At 40.9% G+C, this 16,331-nt stretch overlaps 1 long non-coding RNA gene across 1 annotated transcript in view; it reads left to right on the top strand.

Annotated features, from left to right (window-relative positions):
• The window catches only part of LOC144327907 (uncharacterized), a 154,210-nt gene extending 147,783 nt beyond the window's left edge, over nt 1-6,427 (top strand). Inside the window, exon 4 of the long non-coding RNA XR_013393073.1 lies at nt 6,266-6,427. This is a non-coding gene — a long non-coding RNA (uncharacterized LOC144327907). The remainder of the gene's footprint in view (nt 1-6,265) is intronic.
• Nucleotides 6,428-16,331: the final 9,904 nt, after the last annotated feature.

Below are 16,331 nucleotides of genomic sequence, written 5' to 3'. Positions count from 1 at the left end.
TCCCCAAAAGAGAACATGTGGCTCCCTTTGAAGCATTAAACATCTGGCATATTTCATAGCTTTAATCCCACAGACCTGAATATGATTATTGGAGAGGCTGTGAGTTTGTTTGTCCCTTTCCGATTTTATTCCGACTGCTGACATGAGCAATGACAAGCATGTTTCATTCACTTATTATATTTTCAAATGGATAGCCCACCAGCATGGCATCAAAAGCCTTCAGGAGGTTTGCAAGACATCAAATCAATAAGACATCACATCAATAAAGTTATTCAGTTTTTAAAAAAAACAAAACAGAAAAGTGCCGTGTACCACGTTCCTCCATGAAACTTGGTAACAGATTTGGACATCAATTAGTGTTCAATTGCTTGCTGGAATGAAATATATGTATTGCCATAATGGGTTAGTAGTGTGTTGTGGGTTCTCCAGGAAGAGAGCAATGTACACAAAGGGCACATTGTTACCAAGATATCCAGTCTTGACTCCAGTTATTTTTGTTTTTCCCTAAGAAAATTAGAATTCCAGGAGGGACCGTGGAAGGAGAGATGAAGCTCTTTGGTGAAACTGCCACTGCCCAGCTAGGTTAGTGGGTTGGGCCAGTGAGGGGGCAAATTTCAGTCCTGGTCTCAGATTGGTGTACAGTCAATCAAGCTCTTTTCCAGGTTGGGAAGAAAATACCCCAAATGCAAACTGATCTGGGGAGAGTTTGTCCATTGTTAGCCAAAGCAACAGCAGATAATGAGTAAACCTGCCAGAATGACTCGCAAGGCAAACAACTCCAGATGACTCATTCAAGCAAGCCATGCCATATGCGGCGGCTGAAGGAACACACTCTTCCCTCCCCTCACACAGACTGCAGCCTCCTTTTCACAAACAGAACACGAAGTGGCTTTTGGTTCTGTATGCTTGTTTTGAGGGGGATATTTTTGTATGCAGAAGCATCATCTCATGTGAGACATCAACAGCAAAGCCCAGAAGCAGATTTAAGAACCTCCTCTGCTGTTTGTGAAAACTAATAGCTGAATTGCTTTGTCATCAGCTCTGTGGATGCTCATTCCATGCACACTGCACTCTTCTCCCGAAGCAGACCTTATAGGGGTGCTAGCTAGGATAGCGCAATCTGAATGTTGCCATGTTCAGGACAAACAAAAGAATTCCTTTGCACAGGACGTAGTTGAACTTGGGAGTTCATTCCCACAAGATAACGTTTCATGACCGCTAACTTGGATGAGAATTAGACAAATGCATGGGAGATAAGGCTATCAATAGTCACTAGCCGTGATGGCTAGCTTCTACCCCCACTGTTGGAAGCTGTGTGCCTCTGAATACCAGCTGCTGGGAATCACAAGTGAGGAGAGACGGTTGCACTTAGGTCCTGCTTGCAAGGTTTCCCATGGGCATCTGGTTAGCTACGGTCAGAACAGATTGCAGGACTAGTTGAATATTTGGCCTGATCTAGCAGACTTGTTTATGTCATCACAGCATGGAGCAACCTGGTCAGGGAGGAGATGGAGACTAGCAGAACTGGCCCACCCATTAGGCAGAGTGAGGCTGCTGCCCCAGGCAGCAGGTGCCTCCCAGCTGACACCCCTGCAGGTGCCCCACCTGCCCCACTAGTGGTAGAGGAGCACTGCTAGTGGTAGAGGAGCACTGCTGTGACTGGTGCTGATTTTGATCAAGATCATGTCATTTGGGCTGAGATCTCACTCAAAATTGCTTCTCCACCAGCAGTCATGGCAACAGGGCACATGACAGCAGAGCAGGCAGTGTTGACAGTGGCAGTGGCAGCAAGTGTAGTGGTGGCAAAAGTGATGGCAACAGTGGCAGGGCAGAATGGCACTTCAAGCAGAGAAACAGGATGTGCCGCCCTGGTTTTTAGCATGATAAATGGGGCAATTGCCAGTTTCTATCGAGCCAGATTTGGCTCTAGTCACTGGGATCTAATATGTATGCTTCACAAATCTTGGGCTGCCTATCCGAGGAATTTTTTTTATATAAAAAAAGTCTAAAAGCTTCCATACTTTACTTTGTTTGTGTGCATGCACAAATATCCATTCATATTTATGATGCCTGTGATTGCTGGTCTCATTTCTCTTCTCTAATAACAGCAGCTTTATTACAAAGGTAATACCAAATGCCTCCCCCTGTTCAGGACAGTAGGGAACAATGACTAAAGGAATTCTACATTAATGTATGAAATGTAGAAGTCTGTAGTGTGCAATAAAGAATCAATAGCAACAAGCTCCCCTCCTTTTTGTGACAGAAGGAGCCAAGCAACTCTAGATTGATATATGAAGTCTTAGAGGTTATTTTTTTAAGCAGTACAAATAAAACTAAGACACAAATGTCAGCATGATTTAGGAATGTATTTCTGTTCACAGAAAAACAGTGGTAGGCCAAATCACAGGAGAATCAATTTGGTTTTTTTAAGAACAAATTTTAGCCACAGGGTGCCTTGATTTACATTATTCAGTGGGGGGAAACCTCCATGATCTTCACTCACATACCTGCTTGGAAAAGTTGAATGCTGAAGTTCATAATTGCACAGCCTATCTATTGGCAGATGTGAAATATGATAGGCAACTGAGTGGGGTGTCTTGATAATACCACTCTGTTAACAAGAAGTGTTTCTATACCTTTTTACTTCCATTTTCTCTTCTGTAATAAATCCTACACTTACATTATCTTTCAAAAATTGCCTCAAAAGATGAGCTAGGCTGTTGATGATGTTTCCTTTCTTTCATTTTCTGGCAATGAAGTGGAAAAGAACCCACACCTGCTTGCATACATACTCTGGGGAAATGTGCGCCTTACCAGCACTGGCAGCAGTGCTTTTTGGGGTGAATGCAAATACCACACACACCCAGGCAGAAGTCCTCTTGGAGCTATGCCATGTGATTACATACCATCATTGTGGATTCTGGCAGCTACCAGCATTAGCAGCTGGCAGAGCATGGCAGGGTGGGATGGCAATGCTCACCTAGCTTCCCAATGCGGAAGACACTGCGGGAAGCCAAGAGATTGGGGAGATGCGGCAGGGAGGGCTTTGTGGGCAGAACAGTCCACTGCGCCCACTGAGGCAGCTGCACTTTGCTGACATGTCCACCACTTCACCTCTGTTCCTCTCCCTCTCTTTTACTGGCAGTGACCTCTGCATTAAGAAGCCAGGTAAGCAATGATGCCCCATCCAAACAACTGCTACTGGTCACCAGCCCCTTTGAGAAGTGCCACTTCTGCCACAAAATTGGCAGCTGCTGCTTCAAAGAAGAAGAAGAAGAAGATAACCTTGGGTGTTGGCTTTGGGATATTTGCCCCCCAAATTTTAACCATTCTCACCAGATAACTTTGATTCAGCTTTAAAATAAACAGGTGCTACATTTAAGTACCCAGTAATTCCTATCTAAAGGAAAACTGATCTGGTAAAGCTAGCTGAGTAACTTTCAAGGCTGTAAACAATGGGAGTAAAGGGATAACAGAAATGAAACTACTACTACTGTCTGCATTGTGGGAGGGAACAAGGGATGTGTGTGAATAGTTGATACTATGTTACGGTAAAAATATGAAAACTAATATGCTATCTATTTAAAAAACCTAGACCTGCTCAGAGACATAGAAAATTCTAATAGGTAGGGTTGTGAGCTAAGGGCACGCTTGCTTGCATTTTTTTTAAAGGCAATTTTAGTTCTGGTGTGTTACTGTGATGCAGGAGGACAAAATATATTAGCATGTTAATGTTTTAGAATACAGTGGTTGATAACGTTTGTTAAGAATTGTGAGGTTTTTTAAAAAAATGCTGTGCCACAGTTTTGATGATTAGGCATATGTAACTTTAATCAGCTAGTTAATAGGTAGATGGCTAATGATTCTTACATTAACTAATGATGCTTTCCAGCTGTGAAACAAACAGATTAAGGGGCATGTGGCAGGGGGAAATACTCCAGCAAAACATAGCTATAACTATATCGCAAATTCAAAGCAAAGGGAGAGTGCTTTCAGACTCATGTCCTGCTTGTGGGCTTCCCATTGGGGCATCTGGTTGGCTGCTGTGAGAACAGGATGCTGCTCAGTCAGTAAAGCATAAGGCTCTTAATATCAGGGTTGTAGGCTGGAGCCCCACACTGGGCAAAGGTTTCCTGCATTGTAGGGGGTTGGACTAGATGACCCTGGTGGCCCCTTCCAACTCTACAGTTCTATGATTCTACGACTGGATGAGCCACTGGCCTGATCCAAAAGGCTATTCTTATGTACTTACATTGGAATAGACTTACTTAAAGGCCTGGTGCCAAGTCCCACAGATTTCAAGAGGGTTTTTGTCACAAGTAGCTTTTGTTGGATTTTGCCAGAGTAGCATTTGAATTCCTACTTTCAAAGTAAAATGAACCAGCAGCAGGAGAGCATTAGGTTAATAACATGGGTCTGCTTTTTCGCTCCTCTTGGGATGCAGAAAAGAACAGCCATATTTCTGAAGAAAGGAGAACGAAATCCAAAGGTTCTTGCCCTGGTAAGATGAATGCATTTCCTGATCTAATTAGAAAACTTCAGTACTTCGAAAGTCCCATTTTATGAAGGAATTAGTCCCCATGCCACCAGCAAAAGGAACTAGTGCCATTCCTCATTGACACAGTTCATCCACGTGGTCCTTTTACAAGCTGCTCTGATAAGGTGCAAAACATATTTAAGAGTAATCAAATCATAGACTTGTTGAGTTGGAAGGGACCACAAGGGTCATCTAGTCCAATGCCCTGCAATGCAGGAATCACACCTAAAGAATCCCTGACAGGTGGCCATTCAACCTCTAATGGAGAACACATGACAAGCATGCTTCATTTTTCAATAATAAGCTTGTTGATCTGCCTGCTCTCTCTAGCCCTTGCCACACCAGTCAATTCCACCATATAAACTGTGTCCCAGTTTATTCAGTTTATATATTTTCAGTTTAATCACACCTGCTGGTGCAGCAAAGTAATTGGAAATACTGGTATGGCCATGATCAAGCAAATAATATAAAAACCACTGTAGCAAAGCTTGTATTATACTGAAAACTTTCAAGTAATAAAATATTTTGCATAGCACCACTTGCCAAGCTATGTCAATACAAGATAATGGTTTGGGCAAATTGTGTGAGTGAGAAATTAGGAGCCTAACTAGAAAAAGGAAGCATAATATTGAATTTGCGTAGCAGGGATTCAGTGAATACAATATAATTAATTTGAAACTTGATCCTTAAGACTCAGTTACAGGGGGAAATCCTGAAGTGCTTGAAATGCAACACTTTAAAGAGGCAAACACAAAGCCTGACAATGGTGGGGGAAAATTAATTCCTCATTATTTTGAATTTGTTTTGACGTATCAAGGAAGAGAATTAGGGTATCTACAAAAGATGCTAATGCTCAGTAAAAGACATCAGAGTTCCATAGGTATTCCAATGCTCCTGATGAGCTATTAAGTATTCAAAAGCTTCTGTATTAGCTGCAACATCAGAGGCAATTTTTGCATTCAGTGTGAAGACACAGGCACTGCTGTCCTTGTCATTGCAGTGAATCATAAAGGCCCCTGAGCACTGACAGTTCCTTCTAGAGACCACGCTTGGTTGTGTGGGTTTCTCAGCTAATGGCCTACTTGGCAGGGGTGATGATACTATTTCATTATATCTATATATGAGCATCGAGGCTTCTGGCTGACATGGCTATTCTGTGTTTAGGTTGGAGCAAAAAGAATAAGGGACCCTGAATCTAAAGCAGGATTTTTTATTTTATTTACTTGATTTTCTTTTAATTTAAAAAAATGTCAACCTTCCCCTTCAAACAAGTTTGCAGGATGACTTGCCAATACACATTTATGTATACTGCTTGCCAAATGCATAAAATGCCTTTCTGTAAGACACTGAAAAATGTTGTCGTTCTGTTGCCAATGTTTATATAAATTTGGCATAATATCTTTAAAATAATCCCAGCTGTCCTGTATAGTTCAAAAGGGTGCACATGTCTGCAAATTCATTAGCGGGTGATTAAAATGCAGAGGTTTACTTGACTCCAATGAAAGATGGTTTCAAACGATGACTAAAATAGATCATTGCGTTATTAGGCTACTCACTAATCTACTGGGGTCCCTCATTAGCATGCTTGAATGATAAAAGGCCTAAGAAAAGTTTCCACCAAATGAGGCTTTAAGTGGTACATATCATGCCTGAGAAACATTATAAGTCATGTTTATGATTTGCAAAACCTTTTAACAGCACCTGACTCACTGCATATTTTTTTTCCAGGAAATGAAGAATGCACACATTTGGTTCTAGTAGATTTCCTAAATGTTGTATATCAAAGACTTGCTCTGAGCTAGAGATGTCGGAGGAATCCATTGAAAATGAACTATGAAGCAGATTTCCTTCCATCTACATCTTTGACCGGCAAAGTGAGCTTTGGAATACTCACAGTAAGTTCAAGTTTGCTACTAGGTTGAGTTCAAGGTGCTACAATTGGCACATAAAGGTCTCAACAGCTTGGGACCAGTTTAGTTAAGAGATTGCCTTACTCCGTACATGCCAACTCAATCACTTCTATCTGCAGAACTTGCACTTTTACAAGTGCCACACAATATTTGTTCTGTATTTGCAAGGACTGATTCCTTAGTGTGGCAGCACCTCTGCTCTGAAACCCTGCCTTACTGGCATTAGACAGGTGCATTCATTACACTTTTTAGATGCTTTTTAGAAACTTTAATGTTTCAGTAGGTCTATCCAGATGCATGATTTTGTTACATCTGTTTTAAAATTTATTTAATATCCTACTGTGTTTATTGTTTTTGGATACCTTTAATTGATTTTAAATGCTTTAAATATTGCATTGCATTGCATTGCATCACACACACACACACACACACACACACACACACACACTGTCATGGGTTCCTTTAAGATGGTCAGGAGAAAAAAACAACATAGATGCATACAGTAAGTTTATTTAAAGTTAATGCCATTGTTCTAGAAAAAGAGGTGCCAGAACTCACCATGCACACTTCCCTTGTTCTCTTACAATGGCAGTGGTGCCACCTGAGAGGTGCTGGAACTGAGTTCCAGCAAGTTCCAGCTGAAAAAAGCCCTGCTTAAAGTGAAATTGTGCTGTTAATGAATCTGTTAACAAAAATTCCACTGGACAAGCTTAGGCCCTCTGGGGGGAATCCTGACAGTGGTGCATTCTGGTTGGGGAGTCCAGAATTGTGGCCACATCAAGTCACTTGTAATTGCCATTATTTGAATAGTACCAAAAAGAAACAAGAACTTCAAAAGAGAATTATTAAACATGTCAAGTAGAACTCATTACAATTATTATGGAAATTTGGTGTTAATGATATCCTCCTTTTGACAATTGCAGTTTAAGACATGACCCTCACCTGTGTTTTTTCCCTTAATGGCATTGCATGTAATTTTATGACATCTGACCATGACCTTGTGACAGTATCTTCATTTTCTACCCATCACTCCTTCCCAGATTATTTTTAATGTGTAGTGTCAGTGATTAAAGGAACTCCTGGTCACTAATAATAAATCTTGAGCAAGCAGTTGTCTCTGACAACTTAAGTACATTCTTGCAGTAAGCACTTGAAACAGATGCTTCTGGCTTTTCCTTCATAAGGCTACAAGGTCAACTGGAAGCCCTTCAAGTGAGAAATTAGTGTGTGCACTCATGAACATTGATGATCTCAGCAGCAACTGAAGTATTTCACTTTGTACTTTTGTGTTGTAGCTTTCAAGGCATGATTCAATAATAAACATGGCTGCATTGTCCACAAAGCAAAAGCATGATTTCTCATTAGGCAAACAAGCTGCAATGAGCTTCTGTCACATGCACTACCCTCTTCACCAACTTGTCATGAGGAGGTCAGAAGCTTCCACTCCCATTTTAGATCAACCACAGTTTAGTATGTCATATGAATCCTAAACTGTGGTTAATCTTAACTATGACTAGTCACCCACTCACCACTGGCATGATGCCCCAGGTGATTAGCCACATGCCAGAATTCAGCCCTTGGGATGAAAAAACGTTCCCCATTCCCTGGATACTTCTTGATGGATGCTATAGAGAAATGTAGAAGTGTATAGGCCTAAGGAAAGACCCCCAAAAGATTTTCCAAAACAGCTTTTAAAGATGATGGAGAAGGAAATTTTTGGTTCATTTTGGAGCCATTTCTAGATCTTCCAGATTTTCTCTAGATTCACATAATGGAGAAGAATTGCTTGGTTCACTCAAAAACAACATCCTGGTTCATTTTGAAGCTCTATGTTCTTCTTCCCTGGTAGAGAAATGATTGTTGCCTAGAGAAAATAATTGAGAAGTCTAGGATTTTAGTGTAGCTAAGATGGGGCAGTAGTGTATATACTTGGCGTATCAAAATATTATTTTCTCCCTGCCAGGCTTTGGCAGAGTAGCAGCAGCAGTGGGTTTTGAATTGGTGAAACTTAATTCACACAGGATTGCTTTATGCCAGCTTCTTATGTGCAAGAATGCTCCCTTAGTGTGTTGGTTTTTTTTAAAAAAAGGGCAGAAACAGTTTTAAGGTAGCATGACCAGTGTAGCCACACTGGGTACTGGCCAACACTGGCCACACAAAAATGCTGTAGAATGGAACATGGGGTACCAATTTTTTGCATTGCACAGGGTGCCACTGAATTTTGAGAACCCAAAGTTTGCCACTGTTTGAGGGGAATGCATTGGACAGGTTAAATTGATAGTAGCAGCAACATGGAGGGAGGGGTTATTATGCTTGTAGGAGGATTCTTGAGAGTGAATTATTGCCTCTTAAATGAGGAAGTTGATATTTGTATGAAAAGATCAAATCCATTTTGCTCAAAAGAAAGAAAAGGTTGCCTGTTTGACCCGTGCTGATAACCCTACTGTAGTTATTATGAGGTATGAATGAATAACTACAACACATGCTCTTAGAATACATTGCTTTTTTTTAACAGTTTGATCTTGTATTGGCACCTGAACCTTGGTTGCTGTAAATCTTAAAAAAAAAAAAAAAAATGACATCAAGCCACTGCCTCCACCATCTAAAATACTATGCTTGGTCTTGCATAGATGAACATAATGTCAACCTAAGATAAATCGCTAAAAGAGCTGCACTAACAGAACTGGTTTATAATTCATGAAACCTGGCCTCTTTTTACACCTTGGGGTTGGCATTGGGGGACAGCAGAACTTCTGTGCCTCTGATAGGTGTGTGCCAGGAAGAAATTCAGCGGAGTAGATCTTCTTACTTAAAAGCAGTCCAGGGATAGCACTGCCTATGAGCTTCCTCCTTCTTAGTCTTAGTGTTGCCCTTGCAGAACTTTGTGGGGAAGAGGATGTGGTCAAAGCTGGAGGTCAGGGTGCAGAGAGGAGTAAGAGCTCTCTTAAGGATCCCTAGGTATGTCACAGTCGAGAAGCAGTGGGCAAGGAGAGGAGACGTGGGATGCAGCCATCCTCAACTACTACAGGGGAAAATATTCCCACCACATCATCTGCTCCTGGGAAGGAATGGAATACAGATACCAAAACATCAAAAGGAGTAGGGTTATGATTTGAGAAGCAAATGCTGGAATGTGCCAGGCCTTCTGGTCTTAGGAGCAAGCAGGAGCTGAGAGCATCTGTTCCCTTTAGGGATAGCTTTCATAATGTCCTCCCTCAAGTTGAACATACTCTTTTGTGTGTCACTACCTGATCCCTAGGGACGCAGGTGGCACTGTGAGTTAAACCACTGAGCTGATCAGAAGGTCGGTGGTTTGAATCCCTGCAACCGGGTGAGCTCCTGTTGCTCTGTCCCAGTTCCTGCCAACCTAGCAGTTCGAAAGCATGTCAAAGTGCAAGTAGATAAATAAGTACCGCTCTGGTGGGAAGGTAAACGGCGTTTCCGTGCACTGCTCTGGTTCGGCAGAAGCGGCTTAGTCATGCTGGCCACATGACCCGGAAGCTGTACGCCGGCTCCCTTGGCCAATAAAGAGAGATGAGTGCCACAACCCCAGAATTGTCTGTGACTGGACCTAACGGTCAGGGGTCCCTTTACCTTTTACCTGATCCCGAGTCAAAACAAAAAAAAAATCCTTCCAGTAGCACCTTAAAGACCAACTAAGTTAGTTCTTGGTATAACTAACTTAGTATAACTAACTTGGTATAACTTGGTATAACTTAACTTGGTATAACTAACTTGGTATAACTTAGTTGGTCTTTAAGGTGCTACTGGAAGAATTTTTTTTTGTTTTGACTATGGCAGACCAACACGGCTACCTATCTGTAACTGATCCCGAGTGTATTTGCAGTGCCAGTCACTGTGATTCTTGCTCTCACCAATCCCCTCTTTCTCTGGCCCCCTCTTACATTGTTGCATAACTTTGCATCCCTACCTCATGTTAGGCAGCTAGGAAACCATAATGAAATCCAACAAAATTTTGTTTGCTTTCTATTTTATTTTAGCATTAATTAAATTGAAAGTGACTAATTTAGTTTTCGTTATTGTATTAACTAAAACTGAATGCACATTCCTGTTGCTCTCTGGTTGCCTAAGGGAATGTATTCCTAGCCTCCTTTATATATTACAGAGAGTTTAGCAATTGTATAAAGAGATTAAACTTCATTCTTAATCTAGAGCTAGGTTTTTTCCACATTTCCCTAAAGTGTTATAGAAAATAAATGCTGCCTCTCCTTAGACAATTGTTTCATTAGCTGGCAACGAACTGCACAAGCTTTCTGAATATAGAGTAATTTAATGACATAAAGTCTTAACATTTTTCATTAAACTATAAATAAATAAGTAAATGCAATGCATATTCTATTTTTCCACAGTGGAAGGTTTTGTAACAAATTACAATATTGTACCAAGACTCCAGTGAACAACCTAGTTTCAGGAAATGAATTTAATATCCCACAGTCTAATACTAAACATGTCTACTCATAAATGAATCCTAATGAATTCAGTGCGACTTACTCCCAAGTAAGTGGGGGTCGGATTGCAGCTTTTGGTTTCATTGATTTCCTGCCCCCCTCCATTCATTCTAGCCTGTGAAAGTGGTGGGGTTGAGGATATGGCACTGAAAGCCAAGGGGTTAGGACTGCAGCTTTAGCCCTCACAACAGCCCTCCATAAAGCATTGATTAAAATTGGTCCACACAGATGGAAAAGGGTGAGCAGGGTTCATCGTATGAGGACATTTTCTAAAAGTGTCATTGTTTGGAAACAAAACAGTGGCAAATTACATATCTATATAACACATTTATAATATAACATAGATAAAGTATACCACCCTTTATCCATAGGTCTCATGGCAGTGCACAACATAAAATTACTGTATAAAATCCACAAAATATATAATAAAATTAAGAACAACAAGCCAATAATCCCCCACAACATATTTAAAAGGGCATTGGGATGTCAATCAGCCAAAGGTCTGGTTTTCACCTGGACAAATGTTTTCACCTGGTGCCTAAAGGTGTATAATGAAGGCGCCAGCCAAACCTCCCTGGGGAGAGCTTTCCACAAATTTGACACATTTTGTCAAATATATCAGAACCTTCAAATGGGGGAGGAAGGAACCTATTAACATTTACCCTCCCTTCCAAACTACCTCCTGTCTGTTTGATATTCGTTTCTCCTCTTTTGTCCTTCTAGACTATTTGAAGGAGAAGCAACTGGTCCAAATTACTGTTCTCGCCAATATAAATCACGCTAATTGTTTCTGTTCCATTCTGTGCATAGTATTTTTATTGTCCATGACTGAGCCTTTCCAAATGTGCGTTGTTTGTGATTCGAATGATGAGATTTCAAAAGACAATTACAATTTTAGCAATAATTTTTCATTCCCTTTTGGAATATCCCCTGCTATAATTCTGTGTCAATGAACATGGTTGCCACTCTTTTTTACTGCATTACACACTACAATAATCCATCTAGGCAGCTGCTTATTTCCCCGATATCCTTCTGGGGGATATTGGGTACACATTTGATTTATGCATGTTGATAAATTGCAAGGCTACATTTATCTTGCTAAATTTGTTGGCCTGGCATATAATGTGGTTACAGACACTCATCTGTGGTGCACACAACTGTTGGCGTATTTCTAATACAAATATGTGGTAGAGTTGCACTGAAAATTCTCTAATATTGCTCTGAAATTTGCATATTCAGTACAGCCAAACTAATTACCCACAACTACCCATTTCATCAATTGCCTTGATGCTGTTCAGTTCTTCTTTGATGCTGATGCTTTTGGGCACCATTCTTCCTCATCTTTGCTCACACTGCCTTCACTCTATGAGCATCCATGATGACACTATCATGGCAAACAGAGCATTATGACATCACTGATAAAACCATGGAGGTTACTGCAGCTGATCAGATTAAACATAAGTGAGAACCAATCAGGCCATGGCCAGCAAGGGCACAGAAGTGAAAATGGTACAAAGAAGAACAGCCATTGAGGAAACACAGATAATGAATGGAACAACATTGGTATGACACAAATATGATCACAATGGATGTAAGCAGATTATCAAGAACAGATGATGCTTTTTGACAACAAAAAGGACATGAAAGTAAGTATGTTGTTTAAACTCAGTCATAATCTGTGGTTTGGAGAGCTGACCACTTATTTCTCTAATCTCCAGTATTATCTGAGCATTCAATATATCATGTTTGTTTTATCCATATGCTGTCAGAAAACACTAGCCAAAAACCTATGGGGGTGCTTTCATTTATTGACTATGGTACCATAACCATAGAGCACTCACTAGTGAATGTGAAAAATATATATTACAATGACTGCCTATGTTGTAGAAGGAACATATTTCATTGAATATACAGTCATCACTGTGAATACTCTCTTATCTATAAGTCCTTGCTAAACAATTATGGATAGTCCAGCAAGATTTGAATGGTTGATAGGGAAGTACTTTATTTCCAGCAGAGGTTATCTTGCATCATAACCCTTCAGTTGCATTTCCCCAGGGACTTTGTTCTTATTGTTGTCAGTTAACTGTTTCACCTTCAGTTGCTAGCAAGCCTTCTCTAAAGGCTGTTCACTGAAGGTTCACAGTAACAAATGGCACAAGCAGATAGATGTGCAAGTCTGTGAAGAAGTCGAGTATAACTTAGAAAGGGGAATAACTCACTGTTTGGTTGAAGGCCAATAAGCGTTGGTGGAGTCAAGGATGGAACCATTCCACTCCTATAACACACACACCCCAAAGTGGATTGTAGAATCTAGTGTTTCTGTCCAGAACCGAAGAGAATTCTCTTGATACTGATGGGTTCATTCTGGACCAAATCAAAACCTGAATTTCTAATTGGGATCCTGATTTAGTGAAATCTATCCCCACTTTTAGTACATCTTTAATTCAAGGCACACTACCTGCCTGTTCCGTGTGTCCAAATATACTACTTTAGCAACTTCCTTCTCTATGAATCAGGTAAGGTTTCAAATAGGGCTCAGCTGAAATATCTCAGGAAATGATGTCTGGCATGTGTTGTTGTTTTTTTAACATTCATTTTGAAGCTCCTCCTGAGTTGTTAGAGGATTTTACTTAACACCTGGAGAAAAATCTGAAAAATGGCCTCCCCAGTTTCACCATGTGAGACTTTTGAATGCAACCATGAATCCAGTTACAGTAAAATGTTGTTGAAGGAAGCAATGGGTGCCAATGCTGCTCCTTCCATTTCTCTGGTTGGGTTGGGACGACATGGGGTTGGGAGGCCAACTCCCATCTCTTGCAGGGCGCAAGAGTCTGGGTGTAACCTTTGACGCCTCCCTCTCTATGGAGGCGCAGGTTGCAGCTACAGCAAAAGAGGCATTTTTCCATCTCTGCCATGCCAAACAGTTGGTCCCTTACCTTTCCCGCCCTGATCTTGCCACTGTGATCCATGCAACGGTCACCTCTACGCTCAATTCTTGTAATTTGCTCTATGCAGGCTTGCCAGTGAAGCTGGCCCAGAAACTCCAGCAGGTGCAGAATGCTGCGGCGAGGTTCCTTACGGGGTCCTCGCCGCAGGATCACATTCATCCAGTGCTACAGCAGCTGCACTGGCTCCCGGTGGAGTACAGGGTCAGGTTTAAGGTGCTGGTTTTAACCTTTAAAGCCCTATACGACCTAGGACCCTCGTACCTGTGGGACCGCCTCTCCTGGTATGCCAAACAGAGGACCTTACGGTCCACAAATAATTACACCTTGGAGGTCCCGGGCCTCAAGGAAGTTAGGTTGGCCTCGGCCAGGGCAAGGGCCTTTTCAGCCCTGGCCCCAGCCTGGTGGAACGCTCTGTTGCAAGAGACCAGGGCCCAGTGGGATTTGACATCTTTCTGCAGGGCCTGCAAGACGGAGCTGTTCCGCCAGGCCTTTGGTCTGGGTCCAGTCTGACCCCTCCTTTTTTTACAAAACCTTGTATGTAAGGGGCCTCTCTAACCTTTCTCACTGGCTCATATGAGACCAGCAGAAATAGCCGGGCCTGGTGAGCACTTAATGTTCCCAACACCATAGTTATAGTTATAATTTGTGGGTTGCCATCTAATTTTATTCTGATTTTAAGCTGTATTTCAACCGATTGTTTGATCTTATGTTTTAATGTATTATATATTTGATGTTAGCTGCCCTGAGCCTGGTCTTGGCTGGGGAGGGCGGGATATAAATAAAATTCATCATCATCTCTGAACCCATTGCTTCTTGGCACCCTTAAAGTTTGTCATCATTAAGCGTGCCAAAAAGTTGGAGAACATCATCTCACCCTCACAAACATATTCTCTAGAGAGCCATCCCCATTTTCACCACACACGATAAAGTGGAGAATTTTGGGAGGTCATTTTAGCTCATTTTAGCCCTAGTTAACTTTCAAACCTGTATATCATAATGCTGATACGAAATGCCATGTGTTCTAATGACAAAATTCAAAGTCAAGGAAAACCAATGTGCTAGCAATTAAATTGTTATTATTTATGTCAGAAGTAGTTTAAAAGCAATTTGTGAATCAGGCAATTGGATTTGTGACCCTTCTGATCATGGGATTTGGATTACCAAAAGTATATTATGAAACTGATGGAACCATTTCTGGTGCCTTTATAAAGGTAACTCAGTTTTCTCCAGGAAGTTGAAACTACTAATGAAAGGATTTTATTCCCATTTAAACAAAATGAATATCATTTTTTGTTCACACAGTAGGTAAACACAATTTAGCAAGATAGCCATTGAAAATATTCAGAGTTTATAATCCAGGAAAGAAAGTATATTCATACAGAAGGATGTATAATAAAGGGAAATGTAATTGGATTGGTAAGACTTTTGCATGAACAAACAACAGCTTTTGTATACATGGCATAGTGAAAGGGATAGAGAAAAGCTTCGATCTCTCCCATTACATTAGAATTCCTGATTCCAATGAAGCTGAATGTTAGAAGATCCAGGACATATCAAAGGAAGTACTTGTTCATGTGGCACATAGTTAAATTGTGGAGATTGCTCCCACAAGTCAGTGGGAGTCAGTGATGGCCACCAACTTGGATGGCTTTAAAGAGGATTAGACAAATTCATGGAGGATAACGCTATCAGTGGCTTCCAGCCATGATGGCTATGTTCTACTTCCACTATCAGAGGCAGTACACTTCTGAATACCAGGTTGCTGGGAATCACAGGTGGGCTGAGTGCCATTGAGCTTGCATTCTGTTTGTTGTCTTCTCACAGGCATCTGGTTGGCCACAGTGAGAACAGGATACTGGACTAGATGGGCCACTGGCCTGATCCAGCAGGCTTTTCCTATGTTCTTCTGTAGATGCTGGTGCAACTCATTGTCATCAATTCAAATCTGGAACTCTATTGTTGTTTTCATTGAAATTTGTGAACCTAAATTAGTCATGTATATTCCAATGAATCTACTCCAAGTAGGACTAGCATTGTATACAGCCCATTGACTTTTCTTAACTTGAAATATCTCAGAGGGGATAAGAATGAACTCCCTGATGTCTGACCATTTATATATAATGTGCTTGCTCCGACCTTCCCGCAATGTGTTAGGACTGCCATTATGCAAATGTGTTAGAATTAGAGTTGAAACAACTTACCCTTTCATGAATATTTTCAGCAATGCTAAAAAACACCCTCTTTTGAAATCTTTTAGCACTCCTTGCAAAAAATATTCACATACTCAGTAACATTGTCCTCATTCTTAATCATTCAATTAATTAATTTCTATACCACCCTTCATCCAAAGATCACAGGGCAGTTTACAATATAAAAACACAAAAATACATATCATAATAACAAACAAAAGCAATAACCCCCACAGTAATATATATTGCCATTAGTGTTGACATCTTGCATCCCA

The sequence above is a fragment of the Podarcis muralis genome, chromosome 6, assembly GCF_964188315.1.
Source record: "Podarcis muralis chromosome 6, rPodMur119.hap1.1, whole genome shotgun sequence".
NCBI lineage: Eukaryota > Metazoa > Chordata > Lepidosauria > Squamata > Lacertidae > Podarcis > Podarcis muralis.
Note: the sequence above shows the minus strand (reverse complement) of the source record. Positions and strands in the feature narration are given on the sequence as shown.